Source organism: Apis laboriosa, unplaced genomic scaffold (genome assembly GCF_014066325.1).
Source record: "Apis laboriosa isolate Shangri-la unplaced genomic scaffold, ASM1406632v1 scaffold64_cov150, whole genome shotgun sequence".
Taxonomy (NCBI): domain Eukaryota; kingdom Metazoa; phylum Arthropoda; class Insecta; order Hymenoptera; family Apidae; genus Apis; species Apis laboriosa.
Genome location: NW_025224011.1, coordinates 367,027 through 394,031, shown reverse-complemented (window position 1 = coordinate 394,031; position 27,005 = coordinate 367,027). Strand labels below are relative to the sequence as shown.

The window sequence follows — 27,005 nt, the reverse complement described above, 5'->3', positions numbered from 1 at the left end:
TTACACTATTCATTATTAGACTTACACTCTTCATTATTAGACCACATAAGACTTTTACTTTCAATTATAAAGATTCCATTCAACTGAAAGTATCACAAATGTTTTTTCTAAAACATATTTTTTCTAAATAACACCGATTTTTTTATAAACTCTATCCAATGATCATGAACAATTTTCTCACCTAGTTACACAACACAATTTCTTCGATTCCTTCGATTTCCTTACTCCCGCCATTCGCATAAATGCTCTCACGACCACAAGAATAACACCAATTTGCCCACGGTCAACATTTTATGTAGCTCATGTTTACCAAGTATATCTCTTTTGAGCCAATATCAATTCGTCCGAGATTGCCTAGCACGGCAAAATAACGCAATCCCTTGATATGAATTGCAAAACAACACATCGATCGATTGTTTCCTCGATTTATCGAGATGGATGCCAAATATCATCTATCCCATCTCGTTTTCATCGAACGTTCCAATAACACACTTCAGTAGCCACTTCATGCACCAATCCTTGTCAAACAATCATCGAATAAATCGAACGAAAAAAAGGAAAAAAGAGGGATAGGGAAAGAAACAAAAAACAAATAAGAAAAAGAAACACCTGTATCTTTGCACCCACCTTTCTCACCGCTCTCAGCCTCCTTCCCAATAGGTAGAATCTCAAAAATCCCGTAAACGCGTGTGTATAACCTCTTAAGAGCCACGGGATCGAACGGATGCGCGGATCCTATCACGCATGCGGTTCACCTGCACCATACAACTCGTTACGAGCATGACCACGCACGAAAGAGAACGAAACGATGTTTTGATGAAAAACTTTCACCCGGATCCTCTCTATCACCGACGACAATCCTCTGTTTCGCCACACGAACCGAGCAACGATCAGAACTAATCGATCAACGATCAACGATAGACTGAACACGATCGGTCGACTTCTCGAAGGATCGGGCGGCAGGAGGAGGGACGCGATAGCGCGATCGATCCATCGATCGATTCGAGACGCTTCGAGACTCGACGTAGAACAGCCCGACGCTAGCGGACGAGATCGTGCGACTAAAGTTAAACCGCGATCCGCGAGGACGCGCCAACGAACGACCGACCGTTACCCCCACCCTCAACTCGGCTTCAAATAAACTGTATCGCGCAGACTCGGGGGCACACCGACTCACGAGGATATCTCCTTCGTTGAGTGTCGAGTCTTTCCACTCCCTTTCTATGAACGTTGCTCCTGCCTTTCGGTCTTTTTCTTTTTCCTACGTTGATTTCTGTTTCCGGTTCCGCGCCAGATTTCCCGCTAAGTAAAACGATGAACCTTTGAGGATATTCTTCTAATCGATTTTCCTCTCGATATAGTGCATAGTTCGGGTTGAATCGTAATAGGTTAGGATATCGCGCGGCGATGTATTGTACGTTGCGTAATATGGTAATTTTGAATATGTTTAAGGAATGCATGGGGAGTTGGATGAAGATGAGAGGTTAGTGATTTTTGTGGAGTGATATCCAAGTGTTTGGGATTTAATAGACTTTGTTTAAAATTTGAAGAATGAAAGAAAGTGTTCGACGTGAAAAGTTGAATAGTGGTTTTAATACTAAATTTGAAGTATATAATTCGAACTTTGCATAAATTTTTGCATTTGCGTATCATTTTAATGGGAATGATAGAGTTTCCATGTAAAACAATGGGATATGATATTATTTGTAAATATACATCGTCTGTTTCCACGAATTCATATTTATATTCCCAGGTAATCATTATGGCATCAGTATAAATATGCACTTGCTTGCCAGATTCTAACTTTCTCTTGTAGGTTGCACTTTATATTCTTTTAATATTTAAACAATCTTTTCTAAAGATTACGATTCGTGTATCATTTATCAAGTTATTTATAAATCTTAAATAGCTTGTAAATTTTTTATAAATATGTATGGGATATATATATTTTATTTACACAACTAATAGCTTGTAAAATTTATAGGTTATGTATTTTTGCTTTGATGAAATGTTTGTAAATATTTTGATCTTGAATCATATTTTTATCATTTATCATTAATTTTAATATTATTATAATTTTAATATTATAATAAAATTAATTCATAATATTTAATTGATAATAATTATATTCAAAAAAAGTAACAATATTTCAACAATTTCTTTTTCACAAGATCGGGAAATGTCATATGGTCGTACGTATTTTTTTCCTCCTTTTTCTTTCTAATATAACTAAAAGAAGATGATAGATCATTAAAATCATTACGATACTTTTATACATCATAAAATATGAAAATATATTCTCAAAATAATTTCTTTTCTTCATTTTTCTAAACGGATATTTCATTATGAATAATTAGCTATGTCATTGTATATTTAAATTTATCATATTTATGTGCAAGTATTGCACACAAATTTAGTGATGCAAATTTAATAGTGCATTAATACAATACATTTATTAAAAGCAGGTAATTAAATATTAATGCGTTTTAGAAAAAGAAGCTACTGCATATTTTATTCAAGATTACATACTTCGTAATCGATTAATTATACAGGCGTGGCAAAACTTGTAAATAAATAGCTAATAATAACTAGATAGCTAATAATAATTTTTTATGTAAACATAAATCTATAATAAAAATAAAATAAATAAATCCTTTAGTTTAAATTAAATTTTGAAACTTAATTATGCGAAAAATTTGAAAATTTTTCTTTTAGAGAAAATTCTATCGATGAATAGTCTAGAATTTTTTGAAACATTTTGAAAAACTCAGAACAGTAAAACTATTAGATTTATATATAATCGATCTATTTTATCTACAAAGAATTAACAATAAATATTAATTTTGATAACAATAATATCGTGTTATTAACTAAGATTAATGTGTGAAAAAAAGAATTGATCGCAGTAAGAAATCCAAGATAATTTCATTGTAATTAATAATATTACGATTAATAAAAATATTCGTTAAGTATCGATATATGTATTATGACTCTGTTCTCTATTATTTATGTGAGATTCATTGTTCATCCGCGAATATAAGCATTAAATATTAGCTTATATCCATCATCTTATTAATGTGAAATACCATGATTTAATCACTTTGTTCGCGGTCTAATTAACAACCATCTATTATATAACCTATCCGTATAATTAACATAAATTACTGTATCGCAACTCAGTATTTCGCGATGAAACCGAGAAAGCTTCGATGTATTTGCATAGTTCGCATTTATCGAGATTAAAACAACGGGGCCATAATCTAAATACATTTCAACGGATAATGAGATATCATCGATGTTTTAATCCATTTCGATTAATCCAAACGTAACGTTGTCTCTCATATTTTTCTACTTTTCTATTCTTCTATTATTTCTATAAAAAAAAGTTATTATTAGTTATATTTGAATGACTATTTTTATATTTGTTAACGCAATTATACTTATGATTTAATGATATTTTAAAAAATATAAACATATTTTTAGATTTATATTAATTTGATCTTTCATCATTGTAATTATTTTTTTCAATATTAAAATATTATTAATTATTAGTATCTATTAATCAATTTGATTTGTTGACATCGAGTTTTAGTAATTTTCTTATTTTTTCTTAAATGCGTGTAATTACAATAGAAAAAAAAAAGATTTACAAGTTATTACATTTAATAATAACAGAGAGAATTCTCCAATTATATCTTATTGACCATAATTACTTCTCTGTAATTTAATATTAATTTAATCGTGTCGCTACATATATAATTTGATATTTACATCTTTAAACGGTTCTCAAATCCTGTTCACCAGATGCTATTCGAACATATGGTGTGCCACTTTTCAGAAATCTCGAGGAACCGCTATGCAACGCGATGTTTACGATATCGACCTCGTAGTCGTAAGTTTATAATATAAGTATATGCTTTCACGAATCGTTTTTTTTTATCTTCAATGTGTGTGGACAATTATCGAGCTTGCCAATGATTACATTATATCTTGACCTTCATCAACATGCTGTTGGATATCATCAGCCTTCGGATAAATTGCTCTTACGTTCTCTAACTGATTAACAGTGAAAGTATTAGTTTCTGGCTTGTGAGAAAATTCTTGATATATAATTTTTTTATTCGTTCATTTTATATTTATATAATTTAATTTAGTTACATTTCTATAACTATTGTAAGATTTCATATTCAATAAAATAGTGAGTTCTATGTTTATAAATCATCGAAATTCTTAACATTTAAATACAATTAAATGGCAAAATTCTATTCTATAAAAAATTTTGGTTGAAATTTTTATCACATTGAGTAAATTACAAACTGTAAAATTTGGATAACGTTAGAAACATGCTTATGTAACGTTAAATATATTATATAATGTAAATTTGATCATGCAAATTCTTTTCTAATTTTCAGAGAGAATAGAAAAAAATGGGAAAAATTTCTACCAATCAAGATCTTCTAAAATAATTAATCATATTCTCATTCGAGATATTTTAGAAAAAATATTCAAGAGTATTAAAATTTGTCTTCAAATCCATTCGATCAAGATTTAGATGGACAATAATGCGTGAATATATCCCGCCCATGATAGCAAAAACAGGTACCGTTAGCGGATTATTAATATTCATGATGTCAGCGATACGCTTGGGCATTGCAATACAAGGTTTCCTTGTACCCTATTCATCGAACGTGTCTGTTTCTCGGAAAAACGAGCAACTGCGTATCGGTATGCAAGCAATAATGCAATACGATTGATCGTTGTGCAATGCTTCACCGCCACCGATACTGTTTCAAAACGTATATTAGCGCCGAGTGATCGAAAAATTTTTTAACAATCCTTATTCTCTTCTAGAAATTAAAAATTATTATTATAAAATTTTCTGTATAAATATTGTTTTACAATTAATTTCTTCTCCTTTTTAACTTTTATTTTATTACACGTACATATAGTATAAATGTATCTAATGCACCGTTTCATCACTTCCTCTTTCAAATTTCCCTCGTAATTATTTGCCTCTATTATACAAACGCATTCGCGCATGCGCGCACATAGTCAACATGGTGTCGAAAACGCTTTCACGTTCCAACACCTGCTAATTACTTCGGAACGCTGGGAATATTGATGGCAGTGTTTAGACGAGAAATTGTTACTCGACCGTCATTGTCATCCCCGTAATTACCGGTCACGGAATGATTATTGACTCGCCACGATGCTGATTACAACGACGGGCAGCGACAGTGTTCATTGCGTGCCGCCGGCCTATTAATACGTTTCTTTTGCGAGCGTGTTGCCGAGGTCATGGATGGAACAGAGAGAAACATCGACACTCTTATATACACCGCATCGTGGATCTTCATTTTGAATTATGCCTTATTGTGCCTCGTCTCGAATCGCGACTGGCATTGTGCTAAGGATACGTGGACGTGATTGTTTGCCTTTGACTCGAGTCACACCCTGGTAGGTTTTCTCACATTTTTTTAAAGTTTTTTCTTTCTTACCTTTTTATTCTTTGTAAGTCTTTCAACGAGGAAACGTGTTGCGAGATATACTTTATTGCATAGCGTGAATATCTCATGAAAGATTCGATGAACGCCTGATGATTGTATGTATTGTTAGGTTATGTTCTCTCGACACATTGTTGTTTTAAGGTATTTTTGATTGATGAAAGATGCGAATAGTGGCTAATACTACGTCTTATTTCCCTTGATTTTTATTTCGATCGTTATTGATGTGAAGTTTATTAACATTGAACGTATTTTTAGTGACGGTTTTGAAGTGAAGGTGAATAAAGATGAGGATTAAACGGATATAAAATATTTATGAAGCATTACAATTTTTATATACATTTTATGAATCAACTCTGAGAGAAATAATGATGTTTTGTAATGGGTATGTTAATTTCATTTATGATGAACTCTTATATTTATTTTCTTATTAATTATTTTATTCAGCCTTAATTTTTCCTAATTATTTTACTTTTAACGTTACTATTTATTGCGATATTATGAAATGTATCATAGTATCAAATCCTTATTTATGATAATTTGATATTTTCCCACGGTTTTTCAATTATCACATCAACTTTTCTTCTATTTATTTTTAAAATTATCATTTAAACGCTTCAAATACCTTCACAGAATTTTATCTTCGAAACCAACGAAAGAATTTATTACCAGTGATCCTCGGCTCACGTCGATCGATCCAAGAATCACATCGCATTAATTACTATACGCATACCTGCATATGCTTCGTTATCGCTTGGCCATTCGAGTGAAAGTTTCCGCGAATCTCTAATCTTCGTTGGCGCGAAACCGGCGTTAATCATCGACGATTCACGTCCGGTTGAACGTGCTAATGCGGACGTTATCAAAGCGTGTTAACTTGCGTGACATCCTGAGCGACGGAGCAGGCCTGTCGGTTTTTCCGCGCCGCTCAAAGGGACGAGTGTCATCAAACATGCCGTACGTACTTCCCTGACTTTGTACACGGCTCACGAGCCGAGTACGCGAGTACATGCGTGTACTCTTACCGCATACACGCGTGAACAGGCCTTAACCCAGTGATTCTCATCCACCATTAGACTTATCATTCTTATAAAAAAATTTCTTGCCTTGTCCATTGCAATTGAAATTTTAATGAATATTAATTTATAAATGATCGAAATTGTTTTAGGTTAGGAATAATGTATTATTTCAGATTATGATTTAGAGTAGTCAAGAACAGATTAGATCTTCATCTTGTTTTGTAATATCATTAGAAATCTTTTTTTATTTGGACAATTTTTTTTATTTTAAAGTTTGAAATTTTGGCACCTTATCAATTTAATCGCGTTTAAAATTTGAATTTTTCCCGCGAAAGGAAAAAATTTTTCTAATGATTTTAAAAGCATTGATAGTCATCACGACAATTTCTTCTTCGATCATTTTCTCCAAACAAGCGTTCAATGTCAAATTGCACACCTTTGACAATCTTTAATACGATAAAAAGATAAAAACGAAATAATAAATGAAGTATCATTACTTTACGTTTATTACCTATAAATATTAAAAACGTTATTATCTTCTGAAAAAGAGAAAAAGAAAAAAAAAAGAGCTTCATATATTCTCAAACGATATCATTCTTCATCCAGGAATAAGTAACATTATCAATAACTCATTGATTCATAAATTCAGCGAAACACCTTCTCGAAATAATTTCACAACTTAATCGCTTCTATCAACTAACCGGCCGTCAAACAACCGAGGAATAATGATTTTATTCACCCGCAGGGTCAATATATTCCTCGTGGCGAGTGTAGTGCGGCCATTGCTGGCACACGGAAGCATATCGTCTATCGCTTCGAGACGGATGACCTTCCGAAGGTCAGCGCCTTTACTCCTTGAAGCCATGCAGTTACACGCAATAGTATTCCGTCAATAATCCTGTACGTGTAACAAATTGAATGCATTTAATTAAGTTTCGGATGGCACGGCAGCATCAGTGGAATAATATAAAGTATGGACGGATGGTAATGCAAATAATTAACAACTGTTGAAGGTACGAAGGGATTTATTTATGTTCCTAGGGGTTCTTGCAAGAAATGAAGAAAGGCTTAGCTTTAAATGTTTCCAGTTATTTTCTCAGTCTGATGAATGGGACAAGTCTAAGAGTAGAAAAAGGAAAGTGTATTTTTAATGTATTAATTGGATAGGTGGGTTCGTGTTTAAATCGTTTATTATTTTCATAATAATTTTATTTATTTTTTTTTTTTCAATGATTAATTAATTTCGTAATTCCAAGGTTCCATGAATCATCCCTTCTCAAAATTCAATTCGAATATAATTCTCCTTCAGAAAAATTTAAAACAATACACTTTCGTATATTCTTTGATTCAAAATAATTAAAGCTATATTGAAAAAAGTATATTATCTAATTTTTATAAAACTATAAAATAAGATTTTTTTTCTTTTTATTTAAATATAAGATGAAAAAGTTTTTTAGTGCAACTCCATCAATCCTATTCGCTAATTGCCTCATACCAACGTCTAATGTATCGTTCACAGGTTGCAATTATCAAAAATGATCGAGATGATTGATCGAAACCTACTTGTCAATCCGTCCTTGCAAAAGATCCCTCGGCTAGCCTCAAGGATGACCAGTAATAATTCTTCAGGAACTAGAATATCGATCCTGCCGCCTAACGACGTGTCATTCCAAACAGATCCCACGATCCCGATGCTTACGTAAATAATTGCCGTTCCAGTTTGTTTGCACGTCGCATTTGCACGCTTAAGACTTGATTGCACCGTTGACGGCGACGTTACGGAACGCAGCCCTACTCCATGTTAAAAGGCAATCCCATCCAGAAGTGGTACAGTGTCGACCTTGTTTTGCAACAATGTTATGGATGTACCACATGTTATTACAAGGAATGTGCAATGTCGAAAAGAGAATGGTAATAATTTTCGTGGCGATGCCAGGAACACGACTCGAGACGTTCCTTCTTTTCTGGTATAGTATTTATTTTATTAACACATAACACGTCCGCGTAATGATAAATTTTTGAATGTATTCCTAACATTTCAATATTTTTATAAATCAAGTTATAACATTATAAACATAGAAGAATTCCCTTCTTTTACTTACTACAATAATCGAATGTCGTAGGAAGCCGTATCGGGGAATGAAATCCAATTCCAATTAATTTCTTCTTGACTGAGTGGCAACTTGTTTACAATTTTAAAATCGGTATCCTTAAAAATAACTCTCCCGCTTCATTGTTCTTCTTCTCCAACAACATCATTCCTCATCAGTCGAATCGTCATGCCATCTACCAATGAAACACGCGCTGACTCTCAATCACCTTGGTCCGCATTGAGAAGGAAAAAGAAAGAAAAAAAAAAAAAAGGATCGTTCGAGACGCGCCACGGTGGTCATTATCATCATCAATCGACCTATAAATAATCATGAGCCTCTGTAAAGGGAAGCGACTTAATGAAAATGTCAATGACGCCGCAAAAACGATCCTCTTCGTTCTGGCATGGCGTTATTCAATGCTCGTACGCGGCCGCGGTCACAGGCGCGACTTCTTGTCTCTCGGTTGCACGCTCTTTTTCACTCGGTTGATTTGCGCGCTGAGCATTATTCGTCATTGCGGACACCTCGATCACACCCTGCATAAAGAAACTTGCCATTCCGCGTTTCGAGACCGGAGAATCGCGGTTTCGATCCTCATTTCCGTTTCGTCCGCCAGATGGCTCAATTTTTCCGCCGCCATATTGCCGTCCGCCGCTTGTCCACGCCGTTTTCCCCTCTGCTTTTTATCCCGTGTATTTTTTACTCGCTGCTGTTTTCTTTCGATTTTTCTTTTCGTCCTTTCCCCCCCCCCTTCCTTCGTTATTGCTTTATTACGTTTGTTCGATATGTTTAAATGAATTGGAAGCGTGAATCTCGTTATCGTCTTTGATTTTTATTGCGGTTAGGAATTATTGGAGAAAAGATGTTGGGCTTTCGATTCGAACGATTAGAAATAATCTAAAGTTGGCTCGATCAAAACGATATTGTCGATAACCGTTAATGAAATTATTTTAAATTAGGAAATAATTATTGTCGATGACAGGAAAATTTGTTTGCTTTCGACCATAGCGTGTTGATTGAAGAACGAGATAGAATTCAATTCAGAGTTTGAAAAATTATAGGGATGCTTTCGTATCTTACTTACTTATTAACTTGGCAATAATTAACTTATAGAGTTTTATAATTTATCAATTAAAAATCTCTCTCGTGACACATTCTACTCTTTTATAATCTATAATTATTAGGTATTTAAAAACACTTGCCAATTTACTCTCTGTAACAGGGACGGGACAAGCGGGAAGCGAGTTATATTCGTAGCGGTACTTCTAGTTCTCGCCACCATGGGGTTTCTAGCGTGACAACGGAACCTCTGTTTCTTGCGATTCCTATATCCAATCATATATCCATCAGAATAAATCATTTCCTTATAAGTTAAATAAAAAAAAAAAAATACGCGTTTCGTCTTAAGCAAGAAATTAAATTATTACAATAATTGCAAAAAAAAATTCAATACTAATCAAAAAATTTTTCCATCCATCTTTTTATAATGTTTCAATATCCATCTTATCATTTTCTTCATCTTATTATCCATCATCAATCGTTTCACATCGAAATCCTTTCAATTAACATTATACTCCAGTTTCCAAAAAAAAAAAAGTTTAAAATGAGAAACTTCAACCCTCTGTTAATCTCTGTAAACAACTTCCTTTCAATTCTTTCAATCATTTTAAATTCAACATCATCAACAATTTCTTACCATCATTCCAGATCCAACTTTCTCATCGAAATCCCTTAATTAAACATCCAGTTTCCTCCTCCTCCTCCTCCTCCTCAAGTGGAAAATCTAAAAAAACCTCGAAGCCGTCCATACTCGAAACGTGCAATCCACGTTCAAACCTTTCCTCTCGAAACCTCGTCTCCGTCGCAAGAAGCAGAAGCCTCCCGTGTGGTCCCCGTGCTTTTTTTTACAGCCCTGGTACTGGTTCACCAGCTCCACCAACTTCGTTAGTCCAAGGCTGCAGGCGATGCGGCCTTGTATTCGTTCCTAGCTCGTAAATTGCGCAACACTTGGTCCAAAGCCTCGATCGTTATTATTAATATTTAACAATGCAAACAGTTGGATGGTGCGCGCGAAACCAAGCGAGAATCGTTCGCCATTTAAGGGCGCACCGTCACGACGTGGCGCGGTAACCCGCAGAAATTAACGCTTTGCAACGGAATAAACGTCGAAACACAGATTTACGTTGGCCTTCGCGCGCCACTATTACACGTGCACACATTTAAACTTGCTAAGTGTTACTTTAACAGAGAGAAGCAGAGGGAGAGAGAGAGAGAGAGAGAGAGAGAGAGAGAGAGAGAGAGAGAGAGAGAGAGAGGGAATGCATACCAAATACGTGAGTCATTTCACGGTGTGGCTACTTTGTTTTCTGCTTTAACGCGCCCCCTATCCTCGCAAAAAGCCTCTATCGCGGCCGGGCTGATAAGTTACTCTTCTAAGAGCCACTACTTTCGAGCCTCGTTTCTTTCTCTTCTTGCGGATAGAATTGAAACGAGGCGAGGCCCTCGCCTACGGGAAACAATGATGATTTTTATCACGGCTGCACGCTTTTAACGCGACAGCCCGGGGACGGGGGATGGTGGTTGAGTCGATGAACCTGGCGGCCGTGAGATACCGGCGTTTTAGGTTAGGTTGTTAAGCGATCGTTTTTTGTTGTAATTTCATCGTGTAATTTCACGAGGGATTTGGAATCTGAAACTGTGCCGGAGTTGATTTAATTGTTGATTGTTGTGTTAAGTGTGCGTGATTGAATTACGTGAAAAAAGGATAATTGAGTATGAATAAATTAGTATAGAGTATAATAAAGGTTTATGCATTTATCGAAACTAAGAAAAAAGTAATTCAAGATTGATAATACATTAATAATTTATAAATTTTTCTGTTGGTAATAAAGATCTTTACTAATTAGAATGTTCATGAATATATTAACTATAATTTATAAAATAAAAAGGAATTCTTCGTGGTTGATTGTTAGAATTTTTCCATAATATTATATCTTTTTTTCTATAGTATTTTTTTATTAAAAAAACACATCGATTTGGATTTTCTATAATCCTTGCTATATATATGTGAACGTCTTTGAAACATGCACAAGCAATAAAATGCATTTTTAAAAATGAATACCTATTTGCATAAGATATTCTTATGTGAAATATGTATGATCCAAACGTCGTGCAACAATATGACGACTGTTTTGAAAGTTTTACCGGTATCATCTTATCGCGTTTCTTGCAGAAATAAGTGTAGTCGAAGTCGGTGCATAAATTAATCCAAGGTTAAGGAGTACGCTTGCACTCCAGCAACGGCAATCCCAGCCTATCGTCTTCTCCAATGTTGCATTGAGGTATGTGCCTGGAATAGGATAGTTATGAATTATTCAAAATAAAATTTTAACAATTTGTACAACTTTATTGTATTTTTTAATATTAAATCATCTATATCTACTATTTTCAAGCAATTTGATAGTTTTTAAATCTTCTTAGTTTCAGATATAACTTTTACATCAAAAATTATAATAAAATATATTCTATAAATAGATAAATGTACAAGTATCAGGATACTAATTACTTAATTAATAGTCACATAATGTTAATAATTAATAACTTATAGTCTTTACATAATATGATAAATATTAATATTAATTTTGCCAAGATTTCATCTATACTTTTGATAATTAAAAGAACAAAATATTATTCCACGTAGACAAAATTAATTTTACCATCAAATTATAAATTATATTTTAAATATCTCTCTCTCTGTTTCTCTCTTATTATATATATTCTCTTTCTTTTTAATAAATATGCATGTTGAAATATCTTTTTGACATAACAGCGAACATAAAACGATGCAATTAATTCTTTTCACTTACGACCACCCTGGTTGGACGAAGATAAATGTTTCAGAGAAAACATTACATAACAAGGCTCGCGTACATTGCTTTCTTCTCCATGCTTCTTAAAATACATTGTAAAATCGAGGACAACATTGTTAAACGATAAACCCTGTTTTGCAAATATTTACAATTATAATTTACAAATTGCCGAATTATTTTTAAATATTCGTAATTCAAAAAATTTCTTAAATTTAAAAAAAATATTTAACAAAATATTCGTGGATTGCGTTTTATTAGTTGAAATTTCGAAAATTTTTCAAATACAAGATTATAATATAAAAAAAGGAACAAGTCTGAATTGCTACATCAGTATCGAACAACATACTGTATAATAAAAAGGGAATACAAAGTTGCCTTGCTCCTCTTAACCATTCATAAATATTAAACTCTCAATTTCTCTCTTATAGCCATGTTCGCGCCATCTTGGGCCTCGAGAGCCGCGGTAAATTGTGCAACTTGCCGATGATACATCGAACGCGCATCTGGCCATGCATGTCCATACACGCGGCCTCCAATCTTTGATCATTTGCCATTTTAAATTGTTTCTCACATGATGATCGAAATTCTTTCCTCCTTTCAATAGTTCCATCGACTTCTCCTTTTATATCCTCGTTTAATCTTCATCTTTAAATAAGAATTCTTCGAGTCTGCATCCTTAAAGAAACTCCATCTTTGTAGTACTTTTTTTCTCTTAATTATATAAATGCATTTCTAAAGCATAAATAAGTATCCATAACGTGGGATAGATTTAAATTACTTAAAAATATTTGTTGAGGATTAAAATTCATGAAATTTGTGATATATATATAAATCTTGTTGAATTTCTTTAATTTTGATAACACGCATAAGGCTTAGTTGCTTTGCACGCAATTAACCAGGAATCAGATTAGATGAAGATTAGGTTAAATCAGAATAAACAGACGTTACAACGATCAGAAAAATTAGAATGGTTAAGGGAAGGTACAAAGTGGTATTAGAGACGGTAAAATGTTAAATTGTAAGATGTTGGGTTAGATGAAGTATGAGCTATCGTTAATCTATCTTGTTGAAAGTGCACCACGTATAATATGCCGAAGCTAATAACCTAATCTAGCTTGTTATCTAATTACACCTCTAATCAATATTAATGACCCCGAGTACGAGATACTAATATCTACAAATATCTGGTATCCGGCCAATCTGTGGCCAGACCCTTTGGTAACTACCAGTTCCCCTATATGAACTGATGTGGATCATCGTTATTTCTTGGGTTAAAGATCTGCCCTGTTTCAGAAAGACCCCCGAACAAATTTCCACGATTATAATCAGAAAATGCTTTTTCTCCCTGGATTTATTTAATAGAAACCCATCTCACAAGACGTTTTGTTCCTCTTCATTTCGCGATATTTATTATTGTAAACGTATCATTACCTTGATTAAATCGGTGTGTATCGTAATAATTTTAATTTTTTTCTTTTTCTTTTTCTTCTTTTTCGAGATCTTTGAATTATATTTATAATTACTTTTGTGTCGTTACATTTATTTCTTAATCATTTGTTGCCTCTCCAGATCGAGATCTTTTATATATAAAATGATTATTATCATCATCGATGATTTATTTGCAATGAATTTAATGGAAGAAGGACTGTTATGAGATATTTCTCCCTGAATTAAACAAAGGTTGATACAAAAATATCTGTCTCTGTCTCTTCTTCCATTCCGATAAATGGATCGATATTTTTGCACATCGACTTTCTTGTTTATTTTAATACACGCTCTTTAAGAACAATTTTTCAAAGGTATATTCGATTTATCAACGCTCTGCATGCAACGAGTCCTTAATAGATTTCGATTAACCTTTCGCATCGTGTCTTTCATCAGAAAAGAAAAAAATCGCAAAAAAATTTAATTTCTCTCCAATAAATGGAATTGCGTTAAAGTTAACGAATTCATTCCGCCGACAGTTCACAGTTAACAGATATGGTGAATTAAAATCGAAATCGTTAGCGGATAATAGCGATCGCTGTCACTGGATGACAGTAAGAATTGCAGGGGAATTCGTTAGCGGATAATAATCGAGCTGGGTCGATTATGCAACAACTATTATTCACTTTGGACGATTATGAAACAGATTGCAGAGCAAACTAAGCACGATAATTACTACCCGTAAAATATCATTTCCTTTCCGTACGATTTTAATTTCGATATTTAAGCCTGAACAGGCATTGCTTCACTTATTAAAATACGATGGAAGTGGTAAATTAATTTAATTATATATATCTTAACATGTTTCTTGATCTCTCGGTTATTAGTGGACTCGTAATGATCGGGGAAATAGAATACTTTCAATTGGGCCGACAAAGATATTTTTGTGCTTTGCTGCGCGGAGAAAGAAAAAAAGAAAAAAAAGGAGGAAAAGAGAAAAAAATCAAAATGTAATTGAATTCTTCTGTAACTATCACTGCTCTAGAAATTTCTTAAACGAAATTAATTCTGAACTGAAAATTGTATTAATCCTCCAAAGAGACTATGATCATTATTTCCTGCCGAGGTAATTACTTAAAAATTATAATAAATATTCGTTTAATTTCGTTTAAATATAATTGTAGATTAGACATTTTTCGATCTGCATTAAATATGAATAAATGTTACATAAAGTGATCGATAATGATTCAACTAAAAACAATAAATGTAAAAAATCATCTTCCATCTTTATGCGTGAGAACATAAATATAATCTTTAAAAATATCAAAGAGAAATATTTTCGAATCTGATTGTTAAATGACAAGTAAACGAAGATAGATGAGAAAAAAATTTGGAGAAAAATGTATTTCGTGAAATCCACGATGGATAATCGTCAGCCAGATAGTTCGATAATTGGCATTTCGCGCTTCGAGAATTTTAATTACCCTTCCTTAAAAGATCACGCAGAAAACAGTTTCATTAATTTTCCTCGGGGAGGACGCGAACTTGCGACCGCGAAGGAACTCGGATTCTGTACAGTTATTCCTGTCATTTCCTTACGTTCGACGGATGTTCAAGAACGAGGGAATGGTACGTCATCCGATTACGCTTTATGTAGCGAGTAACGAGCCTCGAGCTCCTTCCCAACTGGGTCACTTGGATTGCGTTGAAGAGAGACAGCTCGGAGGAACTGAAGGGAAAGATATGGAGATTAGGAGTGTACGATTATTAAAAAGGATCTAGTGAGATTTTTTTGCAACTGTAAAGTATGAATTATGTACTTTTTATTAGAAATGAAACAAAAAATGATAATTATTCTATACACATAACGAAGAAAATTTTATTTTATCAATGAGAATAAATGTATATTATATTATATTGACAGTTCCATTTTGCAAGTACATATATGTATATATATTCAAGAAGGATTATATTTTCTCTTAAAAATACTTGGACCTTTCTCTTAAAAAATTAACGTACATATTATTTTACATCCGATAAGTTCCAGTATGTTTAAAATCAATTATTTAAAACAGAGAGAGAGAAAAAAATGCGTAAAAAAATTACAAAGATCGAAAGAGAAAGAGTAAAGAAACCATTATGCGGAGAGAAACGTTTCACGGATGATAAAAATGGCGCGTGTTCTCGCGAGCACGTGTGCACGACCGGCGTCGATCCGGGCTAATATTACTACGGCATTGTTCGATCATTTTTTTTTCCTTCGAACGGAGATAATTCGAGGCATACCGGCTTTATGAGTGTATCGCGGGACAGGGAAGGAATGCCTCTAAATACCGGTTACAGACCCGACCAATACTTCCACGCGGCAAACTATTATTTCTACTTCTTGCGCGCCGGGTGGATTTTGCCGCGTGCAGGTTAGGTCCTGTTCATTTGTATCTGTTGCAACGACGATTGCGCGTGCGCGTTGCCACGTACACATGCGCGCAAAAATTATTCGAATACGATTTCCACCGAAACATTTGGTAATTTTTGATAACGTTTGATGGAAAGGAAAGTTTGATAAGGTTGAGTAACTGGTTAAAAACACGCGTGGCATGTAACTTTGTGACGAAAAATCATACGACAATCGCATTTCAGAATAATTTTTCATAAAGTGTACACTCTATTGAAAAATTTTTTGAAGGATTTAAAAATTATCGCAATTATTTAAAGATTGGAATCTCATTTTTGTAATGACGTTTTAAAACTAAATGTCAGATTTTTTAGTCATTTTGTTTCATTAAATAAAAAATATTTATTTGAATGTGTTATAAAGTTTTGTATCAATTTTTATATTTGTTTCGATTCTGTTTAAAAATATTGCACTGATACTTCACATCTTTCTTCGTATATATATATACACAGAGGTGGCAGTAGTGGAGTGAATTTTTCACTAAAGAAGGGTTTCCAACAGCGATCACACGCGAGCCGCGTATTACACGCGTTCTTGCGAATCGTTCGATTTAGCACGCGTGGCCGGCGTGGATCGCGTGGCTCGACCCTTTAGCCACGTAATTGCTTCAACAACGGAACACCGACGTTCCAAAGGGTTTCACGGAGTCGAGGAAACTATCAGGGTTCTTAAGTTCGTCAGTGGATACGTGCACGCTAGTTACTTTTTTTTATTTCTCTCTGTAGAAAGATTCTTTTGTTGATTGGCCAGACTGATGTGGTAAAGATGTATGTACACTTGCGAACGATGCCTATGAATATTTATGGCCAATACACAACGTGTTTTGTGCAAAGTATTGTAAAAATAATAGAATTTTCTTTAGAGTTTTAGAAAGAGATATAAAATGGTGGATTAAGATTTAAATATTTATCTTCCAAGTTTTCATTAGTGATTATTATAAATTAACTATAATTAACCTTAAAATATTAATTATGAAAAAATGAAGAGTATTTAAACAAAATTGAAATTATTATATGAATATTAAAACTATGGTTTTCAAAAGTCAAGAAATTTAGTAACCAAATAAGATGCAGTTATTGGAACTCATGCATGTGAAATCTGTCAAATATTTTTTAAAGATCAATCTTCATTATTTTTGAATATCTCCCAATAATATTAGTGACTGGTTATTTTTAACAAAGAACCAGAAAAAAATATCACTTTCCATTTGCATATTTAGATAAAAATCAGATTCAAATCTTTCCTCAAAGAATATGTAAGAACAACATTACCATGTTTCTACCTGTTTGTTTAAGGAATAAGAAGGATAAAACGTGGAAAAATAAAAAAGATTAATGTAAAAATGGAAAGAAAATGGAAGAGATAGGAAAGATTTGCATAAAAAAAGTTTTCACAAGGGAAAACTGTGAAATTGATGATCTTAATGTCCAATTTAATTTTATAGTGAAATGATATAATGAGGTTATCCGATAATTTGATTACATTTACTATGACGGTTGTTCATTGTGTGGTAATGATATGTTAAAATATTATCATTTAGTGTCATGAAATCTTTAATATATGAAACTCAGTTGCTCAAATATACTGCTATTCTTTACAACTTATTTCATCATAGTTGAAACTTCAAAATCCTCCCAGAACAAACAGAGATTTTTAATAATTTCTTATAAAATTATCGTGCAACAACATGGCAAAATTCGAAAATCGAAAGACACAGTTAATTTGTCCCCAAGATCAGAAGCGTTCAGAAAATGAAAATCATTTCCATCTCAAGTTTCCCACGAACCGGCAATTCAACAGTCGGAAGAAAATGAGATCTTTCGAGCAACACACGAGCAACGTGAAATCGAAACAGTCCAAATGATCACGTTACATGCAATAAATCCACGCGGCTATCGCGAACTTCAACTCATCGATTCCCAGTCCAAAGAAGAAGAAAAGAGTAAAAAAAAAAGAAAAGAAAAAGAAAAAGAAAAAGATCCGACAATTCCCCCGGCGTAACGTCGAGCCAAGCTTTTTCACTTGCTCCCGGACCTGCGTCCATAAATTTCACTACTGTTAGAAACGTACGACTAGACAGACTGGTTTTCTAAATTGCTCGCTCGACTTTCCTTATGAATACTCTCGACTCTCAAGGAGAAAGCCAATGAACTAATGAATCGATCCTCGATCGATTTTCTACTTTATAATATAACTATGGCTCATCCCTTGCCCGATCGTATTGTTGGCTCGCCATTTTATTTGTTTCGTTTCGATACGTACACCATGGATCCTTATATATACCATCCTAATGATCGACCCTCGACCTCCATCAGAAGGGATCCATCGATCTTAATGGTCGATCGATATCTTGCGGGGAGATTGGATAAAACAATCACGATATTATCAGGTATCTATATATATATATTACTTGAAAATTCCAGTACGAGAAAAGAATTTTTGGCATATTTTCTTATATCTCTATGAGAAGAAAGACATTTAAAAAATTCTGAGATTTGTAATAACATTTCAAAATTGTTCTAGATTCTAATTTTTATAGAAATTATTCTCGAAAAAATATTTATATAAACAGCAATATATATTTATCACAATTATTATCGAATATAATAAATTATTAATCAATGACTCGTGGAACGCGTTTAATCACGAGGGGGCCCAAGTCCCAATGGCCTCTTTCGTCGAACCACTTATATATTACGATCATGAGTAAGAGCTCCTAACAGTTTCTTTCTGTCCAATGGGTACCGCCTAAAAACGGTACTCCTATTATCGCGTTTGTTTTTCCACATTCTACGGTAACTTGAAGGGATTATAATCTTTAATCACGCGTTTGACACGGATACGCGTAATTTAGCTACGAACGCAAGAGAACCGGGACCTGGTGTGCCACGCCATGCACGTATATCCCGTCGATCAGAGGCGATTGCACGGTGTTCTGGCTACGAGACACGCCGGGCACGCGGAACACATTGCGAAAGTGTCGATGCCTGTGTGATCGGCGTTGTGACAAATATATACTCGGACGATAGCGCAGTGATTTTTTTTATTGTGTGAAGAAATGATAAATTAGGCTTAGAATTTTTTTATTTTATTATATTAATGATAATTGTTAATTATTAGCCACATTTTTTATAATTATTTTAAAAGAGAATCTAAATCTGGTTGCCGTGAACTCAACTGCGCCCTCTTGCAGAATAGTACATGGAATAATGGTTATCGAATTATCCTATATGTTAGAATCAATATTTCCATGAAACTTTTCAACGTGTTTCCTCAAAAATTTAAACGATTCGTGGGTGTGCAGATTGCAAGTCCCTATCACGCGATGTATACGTACCAATCACGCGATAAATTCGTGAGAAAATATCTTCCTTCCTGCGCTATGCGGGCACCATGCTCGTTCAAAATCTATCTTAACCAAAAAATAATCCTAACTAAAAAAAAAAAAAAAAAAAGAAAATGATAAAATGAAAAAAAGAAAATGATGTTTCCAAATGATAAATATTCTGTCCAACTAACGTTTAGAACTCTTTTTTAGCTAACTTGTCTTTAACTAGCTAATTACTATGCAGCTAGGTTTCCAGATACGGAACTTTTCCCTAATCACCTAATTTGTCTTCTAATTATTCTGTCAAAGCTAGATACTTTAAAGCTAGCTTCCAATCTTTTCCCAAATAAAAAAAAAAGCTAGTCCATCTTTAGCAGAGTTGATTATCGTTAATTATTCCTAGGCTCTAATCCAAAGATAGTCTCCAGATAGAAAATCTTTTCTTAACTAGCTATTTTATCTCTAGTTACTTCAAGATTAGCTAATATCAAAGCTAGCTAATTAGCTAAGGTTTATTTTATAAATTTCCTTTCCTACTTAATAAAACTATATGTATTCCAGCCAAGAGACGCTTTCTACCTAATTACCTAATTTGTCTCTAGTTACTTCAAAAATCTAGCTTCCACGTATAGGGAACCCTAACTATTCAATTTGTCACAGCTAGTTAGATACTCTCTAGCCAACTTCCAAGGAATCTTTTCCTAGAGCTAGCTGCTCTATCGTAACTGACTATTCTGAGGCTAACTAGCTACAATTGAAACCTACCTGATTACCTTCTTAGGCTAGCTTCCAGGTAGAGAAATACTTGCAAGGATGATGCAGGGGTTTCGATTCGCAGGCGAGCCTTTTAGACAGACGTTAACACCTCTTATCCTGACCCTGGCCGGCCATGATAGATAGCTTATGTAACAGTCGTAATGAAGCCTCTTTATTCTGTTAGCGAGAAGCGTAATAAACACCACGGCCGAAGCATCGGTTGGCAATTACGGCTCCCGAGGGAACGGTTTCTCCGTCCTCTCTCGAGTACGGTTCCCTCGGTAATATGTACATTTGCGTTGCGGCCAATTGCCGTTTCGAGAGTCATTGAATAAATTGAATCTTTATTGACGCCTCGCCGACACGGAGGCCGCAGTTCCACTCGTTTTCTTCCGTTTTGGCGCCGACAGGCTGAGAGAATTATTCGCGGGCACGCTAGTCGAAATATCGGGTTTCCAGTTTTTTATAACGGCCATCAAATCGGATTTGAATTTACGCGCCTCTGCTTATTGCTCGGCCGATTAATTAGGATCGCCATTAATGGCGTTGATTGGTTACTTTTTTTATTGGAGGAAAGAGAGGATCTTTATATTAAAGCGATGTATTTCGAAATGAATTAGGTTTTGATCTTTTTGTTTAATAATAAACTGGATTTGAATTTCTTTATCATATTAGATATCTCACTGACGAGACACGTTCTGATCTATCCACGAGATTGGTAGAAAGGAAAAGACTACTAGTTAGTTGGAAATCAAATCGAATTCACTCAAGGCTGAATTGTATTTTCAAATGTAACTTGATTTGTGTCTATCCAATTCTTACCTTATATAAAGTTTCTACTTTCTACATCAAATTTTCTATCAATCTCATCATTAATATCACAAATATATTATATTACATTTATTTTTAAAAAATCTTGGGCTATTGAATTGATGATATTCCATTAATGATTCCTTTCTAAATTTCTTAAAAAACGAAAAAAAAAAAAACAAGAATCTACATAACGTTACTCGTTAATCCTAAAGTAGAAAAATAAATGGCGCGTCATCGATTCGTGGCCCCGTGAACAATTTCGTGCACAGTTAACGCCCCCTGGCAGAGGATTCAGCCTTCAGGGTTCGATACCGGAGCTCTCCGCGTCCAGAGAGCATTTGTCGCAGTTATTCGAGCCGATGGTGCAATAACGGGGCGCACGATAGTAAATCCTGATTACTATTACTGATACGGGCGCAAAAAGCTGCCCGCTGGTAATGCATACACTTGGCCGACTGCGTGCGCGCACCTACACGCGCGCGCGTGTGTACGTAACGCCATGTTGGAACGATGTGTTGCACGTGCAACAGTGTGTCCAACCACACGTAGAGATAGGGAAGCCTTTTAACGAATGTTGGAAAGTTCACTGAACCCATTATCGCTTAGGTATGTACCGAGGTAAGAATCCGAACAATCGTGGCTGACAAGTCGGTTAGACAACAACGGTGTTACACTTAAGAGCTGCCAACGGATGAATAACTGGCAGGGGATGGTCGAGTTGGTAATAGTTGTTGAATGTATAGTGTGCATGCTGTTTTTTTTCTGGATGTTTTAATGCATGGTTGTTTAGTTTCTATTCTCTTGAATTTTTTTTTTTTTTTTGGTTTGTTTTCACTTGGTAGTTAACTTGACAGTGAATTTTGTGATTCTTAGAGAGATAAAATATTGGTTTATTTATGTTGAAATATGTTTTTGTTGGTTTAATAATTTGAATTATTGATATAAGTATATTTGGATATATAATATAAGTCAATTTAATATAAATTATTTTCAATGGTATTTTACCTAAATTTGTAAAATGTATTTTCATTTCAGGTAATAATTGTTGTTGCACTTGAAGATTTTTCCTGCTACTCTTGGCAAAGGAACTTCAACTGAAATGTATGGAGATTCCATTCAAAATAAATGCAATTGCAACTACATAGATGCACGAAATGCATAATAGTGGCATATGCAGAATCCATTGTGAAACCATCTAATTTTGCCTCATAAAATTATTTTCCTTTTGTAATCGTTTCAAGATTATAGCTTAGCTTACTTGAAGGAGTTATCTCGTGTTGTGTGTTGGGCAATATTTCTGGAAGATGGATAACGAGGAATTTAACTTAATCTAGACTCCAAATGGTGTAAAATTTTTATGATTATTTTTACACGAATATAAATTTCCTAGTTTTAAAATAGAACCTACTTCCGTCTCGAATGAAAATAAAAAAAATTCAAAAAATAAAATTTAACTTATAGATATATCTTTCTATTATAAGATCAAAATAAATTCTTTTTACCTAAATTTAAAATTCGAATATATATTTAAATAAATAATACTAGCAACGAAACACAAAAAAATAATAGTTATTTTAAAATGATATTATTCTTATACCATAAGAATTTCTTTTTTACTTACCACCAACAAAATCTTCAATTTAAACAATCTTTAAAAAAAAAATGCATATCTCTATCTCAGAAGTCATTCTTGTTATCGCTAGCGATTGGCGCGAATTTCAAATTCTTCGATCCAACATACCAATATCACGTCATCCAAAACCCAAGAATCTTGATCGTCAACACTATAAAAATCAAAAACTCAATCGACTTAAACGTGCAACGGTACATGAATAATCAGAATTTCTTTCCAGAAGAGAAAAGATTGTCCCAACCAGATCTATAGATTTGTCGTGGAAAGTGGCCAGATTCCATTATACCGGATTTCGAATGCGAGAAATCGAGGCTCCCATAAAGCAATAACGCAGCCTTACACACGGATGTCCGGTCGTTTGCGCATGCGCCAACGAAACGTTTTCATGGTAACAATCGTGTTCTCACTTTCAATAAACCGCTCGGCCATAAATAACGGCCTCAACAAGCCGGGCGCGCGTGTGCGTCGACCAGGAAAAAGTGCGGATCTTTCGTCGTGCATTTTCAGCTTGCAGCTGCTTCGTTTGTTTGTAAGCCTTTGGTTGGATTTTACATGAGTGAAAAAATTTTACCTTGTTTCTCCTTTATTCGATTTTTATTGGACTGTTGGAAATTTAAGGAAAAATTATCATATCTCCATAGAATTAGCATTTTATCGAATGACGTGGGTATTATATGACATTGTTTGCGTCGGTGACTGTTGCGCCATCTGACAAATATTTTCAATAGTTGTTTTTTTGCATTTTCATTGACCAACTATGTGGTATGAATGTTTTCAGAACGTGGAGAATATTTCCACTTGAAAAGAAGATAATGACTTGAAGAAGGTTGGAAACACTGATCTAAAAGTTTCATCAATTGCCAAGGATATCCGTCATCGAGATAATCAGTTGAAATTTATATTTATGAGATACTTTTGCATCTCAGACATATGAATAATGTCTCCATTATCAATCGTTAAGGAAACCTTGAATCGAATAAGTGGAACAAATAAAGAGCATAATAATCGTATGAAAGAATTTTCATTCTGCATGATCCTAGAAATGGAAAAAAATTTTTTTGCCTTTCGTGGAACTGATTGCTTCCAGTTCGGTTTGGGATTTTTATCCTGTGTACCTTGCGATAATGATTTGAAAAATATATTCAATAAGCGATGCCATAATATAATGCCATTTCTGAAATTGAAATAAATCAAGGTAATTTTACAAATAATATCAGAATGAAGAGATATAATAGTGGATGTAATTAAATTAAATTAAAATTGATTTATTAGAGAATTTAGAAAGTTAGTACCTTCAGAATTGTTCCAATCCATTTTTCCTCAAATTTCTATACCCTCAAATCATTTTAATTATATCCAATTAATCATCTTACAATTATAACTTGAAATTCATAATTTCAATTTTATCGAATACACTATTTTCATTTGTCTAAAACTGTACGAGTTTATCCACTGATCTTCCGTATATCCTGTCAGAACAAAACTAACCATTATGCGAACATTCCCCACAAGTACAAATTCCCTCGTTCAAACTTCAGACAAGTAACAGAACACAAACCGAACGACGAAAGATCAAGATTCAATTTAACATTCTTGCCTGCGACACGTCGGTTGACGCCGAAGAAGTATCCAACCTAGCGAGACCAATTACAGATACAACGTTCCTCCACAGTACGTACATACGCCATTTTTAAAAAGAAGCAAGATTTAACAGTGATAGGCGCGATAGCAGCTGGACCAGCCTCCTTGAAGAAATCAATTCTTCAGATCGTTGGCGCGAGATAACAGAGGCCGAAGCCGCCATTAGGTCTTAATTAAGAAAACCGCGTGTTCTCGTTTCGAATAATGCCCACGGCGGCGTCACGTCCCAACTCAAGGACGCGTACGTCTCAATTACTATCAACGCGATTCAAAGGCTGATGTCGCATGGGGAGACGATCGTTGCCCTCAGGCGGAAAGAGATCCGCCTTTTCGAACTTAGCAGAACATCCATCCATACTGGATCTCCAGTTGGGCGGAGTTGGTTATCGGGATTAATCTAAAAAAAACCGTTGAGAGGGATGTCATTGATCTTCCTCCGTCGTCGTGCCGGTGTCCTGGCTATCCAAAGGCATCGTTGGGCTGGAGACAATCCGAAGAAAACATCTCTGGTGGACGCAACCATGCAAATTGACGGGTGAGTCGCTATTGAACACGTTGTGTTAGTGTAGAGGATCTTCGGTGCCCTTTGATGTTGGAAGCGCTACGAGAATTTCGGCCGTGTTTGATTAAAATTGTTTTTTTAAGATGTGTGTAGATTGATTAATTAACAATTCAATTTTTAATTTAATAATTTGTGATTATGAATTTAAAAAATCAGTTATTTTTTTTTTACAATTTTTGAGAAATATACTTTTGATCGATGGTTTTTGCAACATAAAATATATTAGTTTTCATTTGATTATCATACTTAAGATATTTATTTTGTTTATCATAGTAATCATAGTTAGCGATAGCTTTAAAATTCACTTTAAGCTATAAGATCTCTAATTTATGATCTATACAGTTTTATATACAAACATATAGTTATTTCATTCACAAATCTAAATCTGAAAGATATTTAAATATTTTTCAATATTTTCCAAAGTTGAAAACCATCGAATCAAGATTCAATTACACATTTATTTAGCATTCCATTCTACGTATAATATGTCTCTAAATTCTTAGATCTCTTGTAACATCGAAACGATACATAGCTCACAGTTAGCTTGTAAATAAAATACCATCGATTTATTACATCGAACTGTTGTAGATTACATTTTAATAATTCCACGCATAAACTGAACATGATTCAAATGGCACGCCCTGCGCGCGTTCCTCAATAAGGTGCAATTATGCGCGCGCACCATTGCATACTCGCGTGCAAATACACTCTGTACAGACACGAAAGGATATCCCGCATATTATGCGGCTTGCACGGTGAGCCTCTTAAATCCTTCGCGACTAAGCTTAAATCAATCAGCGTAATTAACGCGCGCTTTGTACCACTAGCGCTAGAATACGCTCGAGGTTAGGTTTGCTAGCGCGCGAGACTTGCTTTCTTCGTGTTCGTTACCTCTCCCTGAACACATACTTTTCTTATTGCTGTTTAGACAATCCTGTTCGTTTAGTGACGTGTATTGACGTTAATTAATGCAGTAGAATGTTTATTGTTCTTTGTATGATAGATTAAATGAAGATAATTATTATAAAGTATAAAAAGAGATTTAATGCTTAAATTTATAGTCTTTTAGCTTATATTATATTATATATTATATATTATATATTATATTATATTATATATTAGTTAGCTTTATACTCTGTGATTGTAAAAAAAAAAATATCAATTTCAATTGATAATTCAATTGAAAGTTTAAAATTTGACATTAAATATTTGCTATCGAGACATGAAGATGTGTAAACTAATTATAAAGTTATGTATGTCTAACAATTTATGAAATAATATATCTTTCATTTGTGCTGGTACATAGATGAAAAAAAACAAGATTCTAATTCTTAAACAATGTTTCAAATAAACAAAGTTTTAAATATATTCTAACACATTTTTACATTTCTAACATGTATTAGAAAGAATTTGAATTTTTATAGAATTACTATAAAAATATTTAACATTTACCTGTAACTTTTTCACTCAATTATTTTATATCTTTCTTATTTCAATCCATATAAGATATAAATAAAACTTCTTGAAAAATGAACTTAACCTTAAAAAACTACTCTTCTTAAAAAAAAGAGAATATTAAATTTTCTTTTTTAAATTATCATGATTTTTCTATTCAAGACTAAAGTATCATCTCAAAAATTCACAATTTCATTATCAGAAATCAATTTAATACACGATCACACATATTTAAATCACTTTTGATTTTCATGTGGCAGCATGAATATGAAACTGGTTCTTGCGCATGATCCACGCGTTTCTGCAGTTCTGCAGATAATTAGTGGCGCCATATAACGGTTACACAGCGAGAGATTCAATTGCTCTACACATGCGTATTTCCAACTCGATTACGATTAAATCATAGACGAAACTCTACAGGAGATTAAATTTTATATTGGCATTTGCAAAAT

At 33.9% G+C, this 27,005-nt stretch overlaps 1 protein-coding gene, 3 long non-coding RNA genes and 1 pseudogene across 7 annotated transcripts in view; 3 read left to right on the top strand and 2 right to left on the bottom strand.

Annotated features, from left to right (window-relative positions):
• Positions 1–1,030, bottom strand: part of LOC122718574 — a 44,473-nt gene extending 43,443 nt beyond the window's left edge. For both annotated transcript variants that reach the window (XM_043943713.1, XM_043943714.1), the window contains exon 1: positions 628–1,030. The gene's annotated coding sequence lies outside the window, so the exon portion shown is untranslated. The remainder of the gene's footprint in view (positions 1–627) is intronic.
• Positions 1–27,005, top strand: part of LOC122718575 — an 89,727-nt pseudogene that overhangs the window by 60,444 nt on the left and 2,278 nt on the right.
• LOC122718580 lies at positions 1,242–4,875 on the top strand. The gene is made up of 2 exons (XR_006347420.1): positions 1,242–1,753; positions 4,413–4,875. It is a non-coding gene; the product is annotated as an uncharacterized LOC122718580 (long non-coding RNA).
• LOC122718579 lies at positions 5,079–22,416 on the top strand. 2 transcript variants are annotated; one of them, XR_006347419.1, is made up of 4 exons: positions 5,079–5,457; positions 7,269–7,536; positions 8,043–8,490; positions 22,298–22,416. It is a non-coding gene; the product is annotated as an uncharacterized LOC122718579 (long non-coding RNA). The 2 variants fall into 2 exon arrangements; XR_006347418.1 differs by lacking the exon at positions 22,298–22,416 and having other exon boundaries at positions 8,043–11,842.
• LOC122718578 lies at positions 22,426–26,823 on the bottom strand. 2 transcript variants are annotated; one of them, XR_006347417.1, is made up of 4 exons: positions 26,551–26,823; positions 24,188–25,137; positions 22,884–24,069; positions 22,426–22,559 (listed from the first exon to the last, which is right to left on the bottom strand). It is a non-coding gene; the product is annotated as an uncharacterized LOC122718578 (long non-coding RNA). The 2 variants fall into 2 exon arrangements; XR_006347416.1 differs by lacking the exon at positions 26,551–26,823 and having other exon boundaries at positions 24,188–25,340.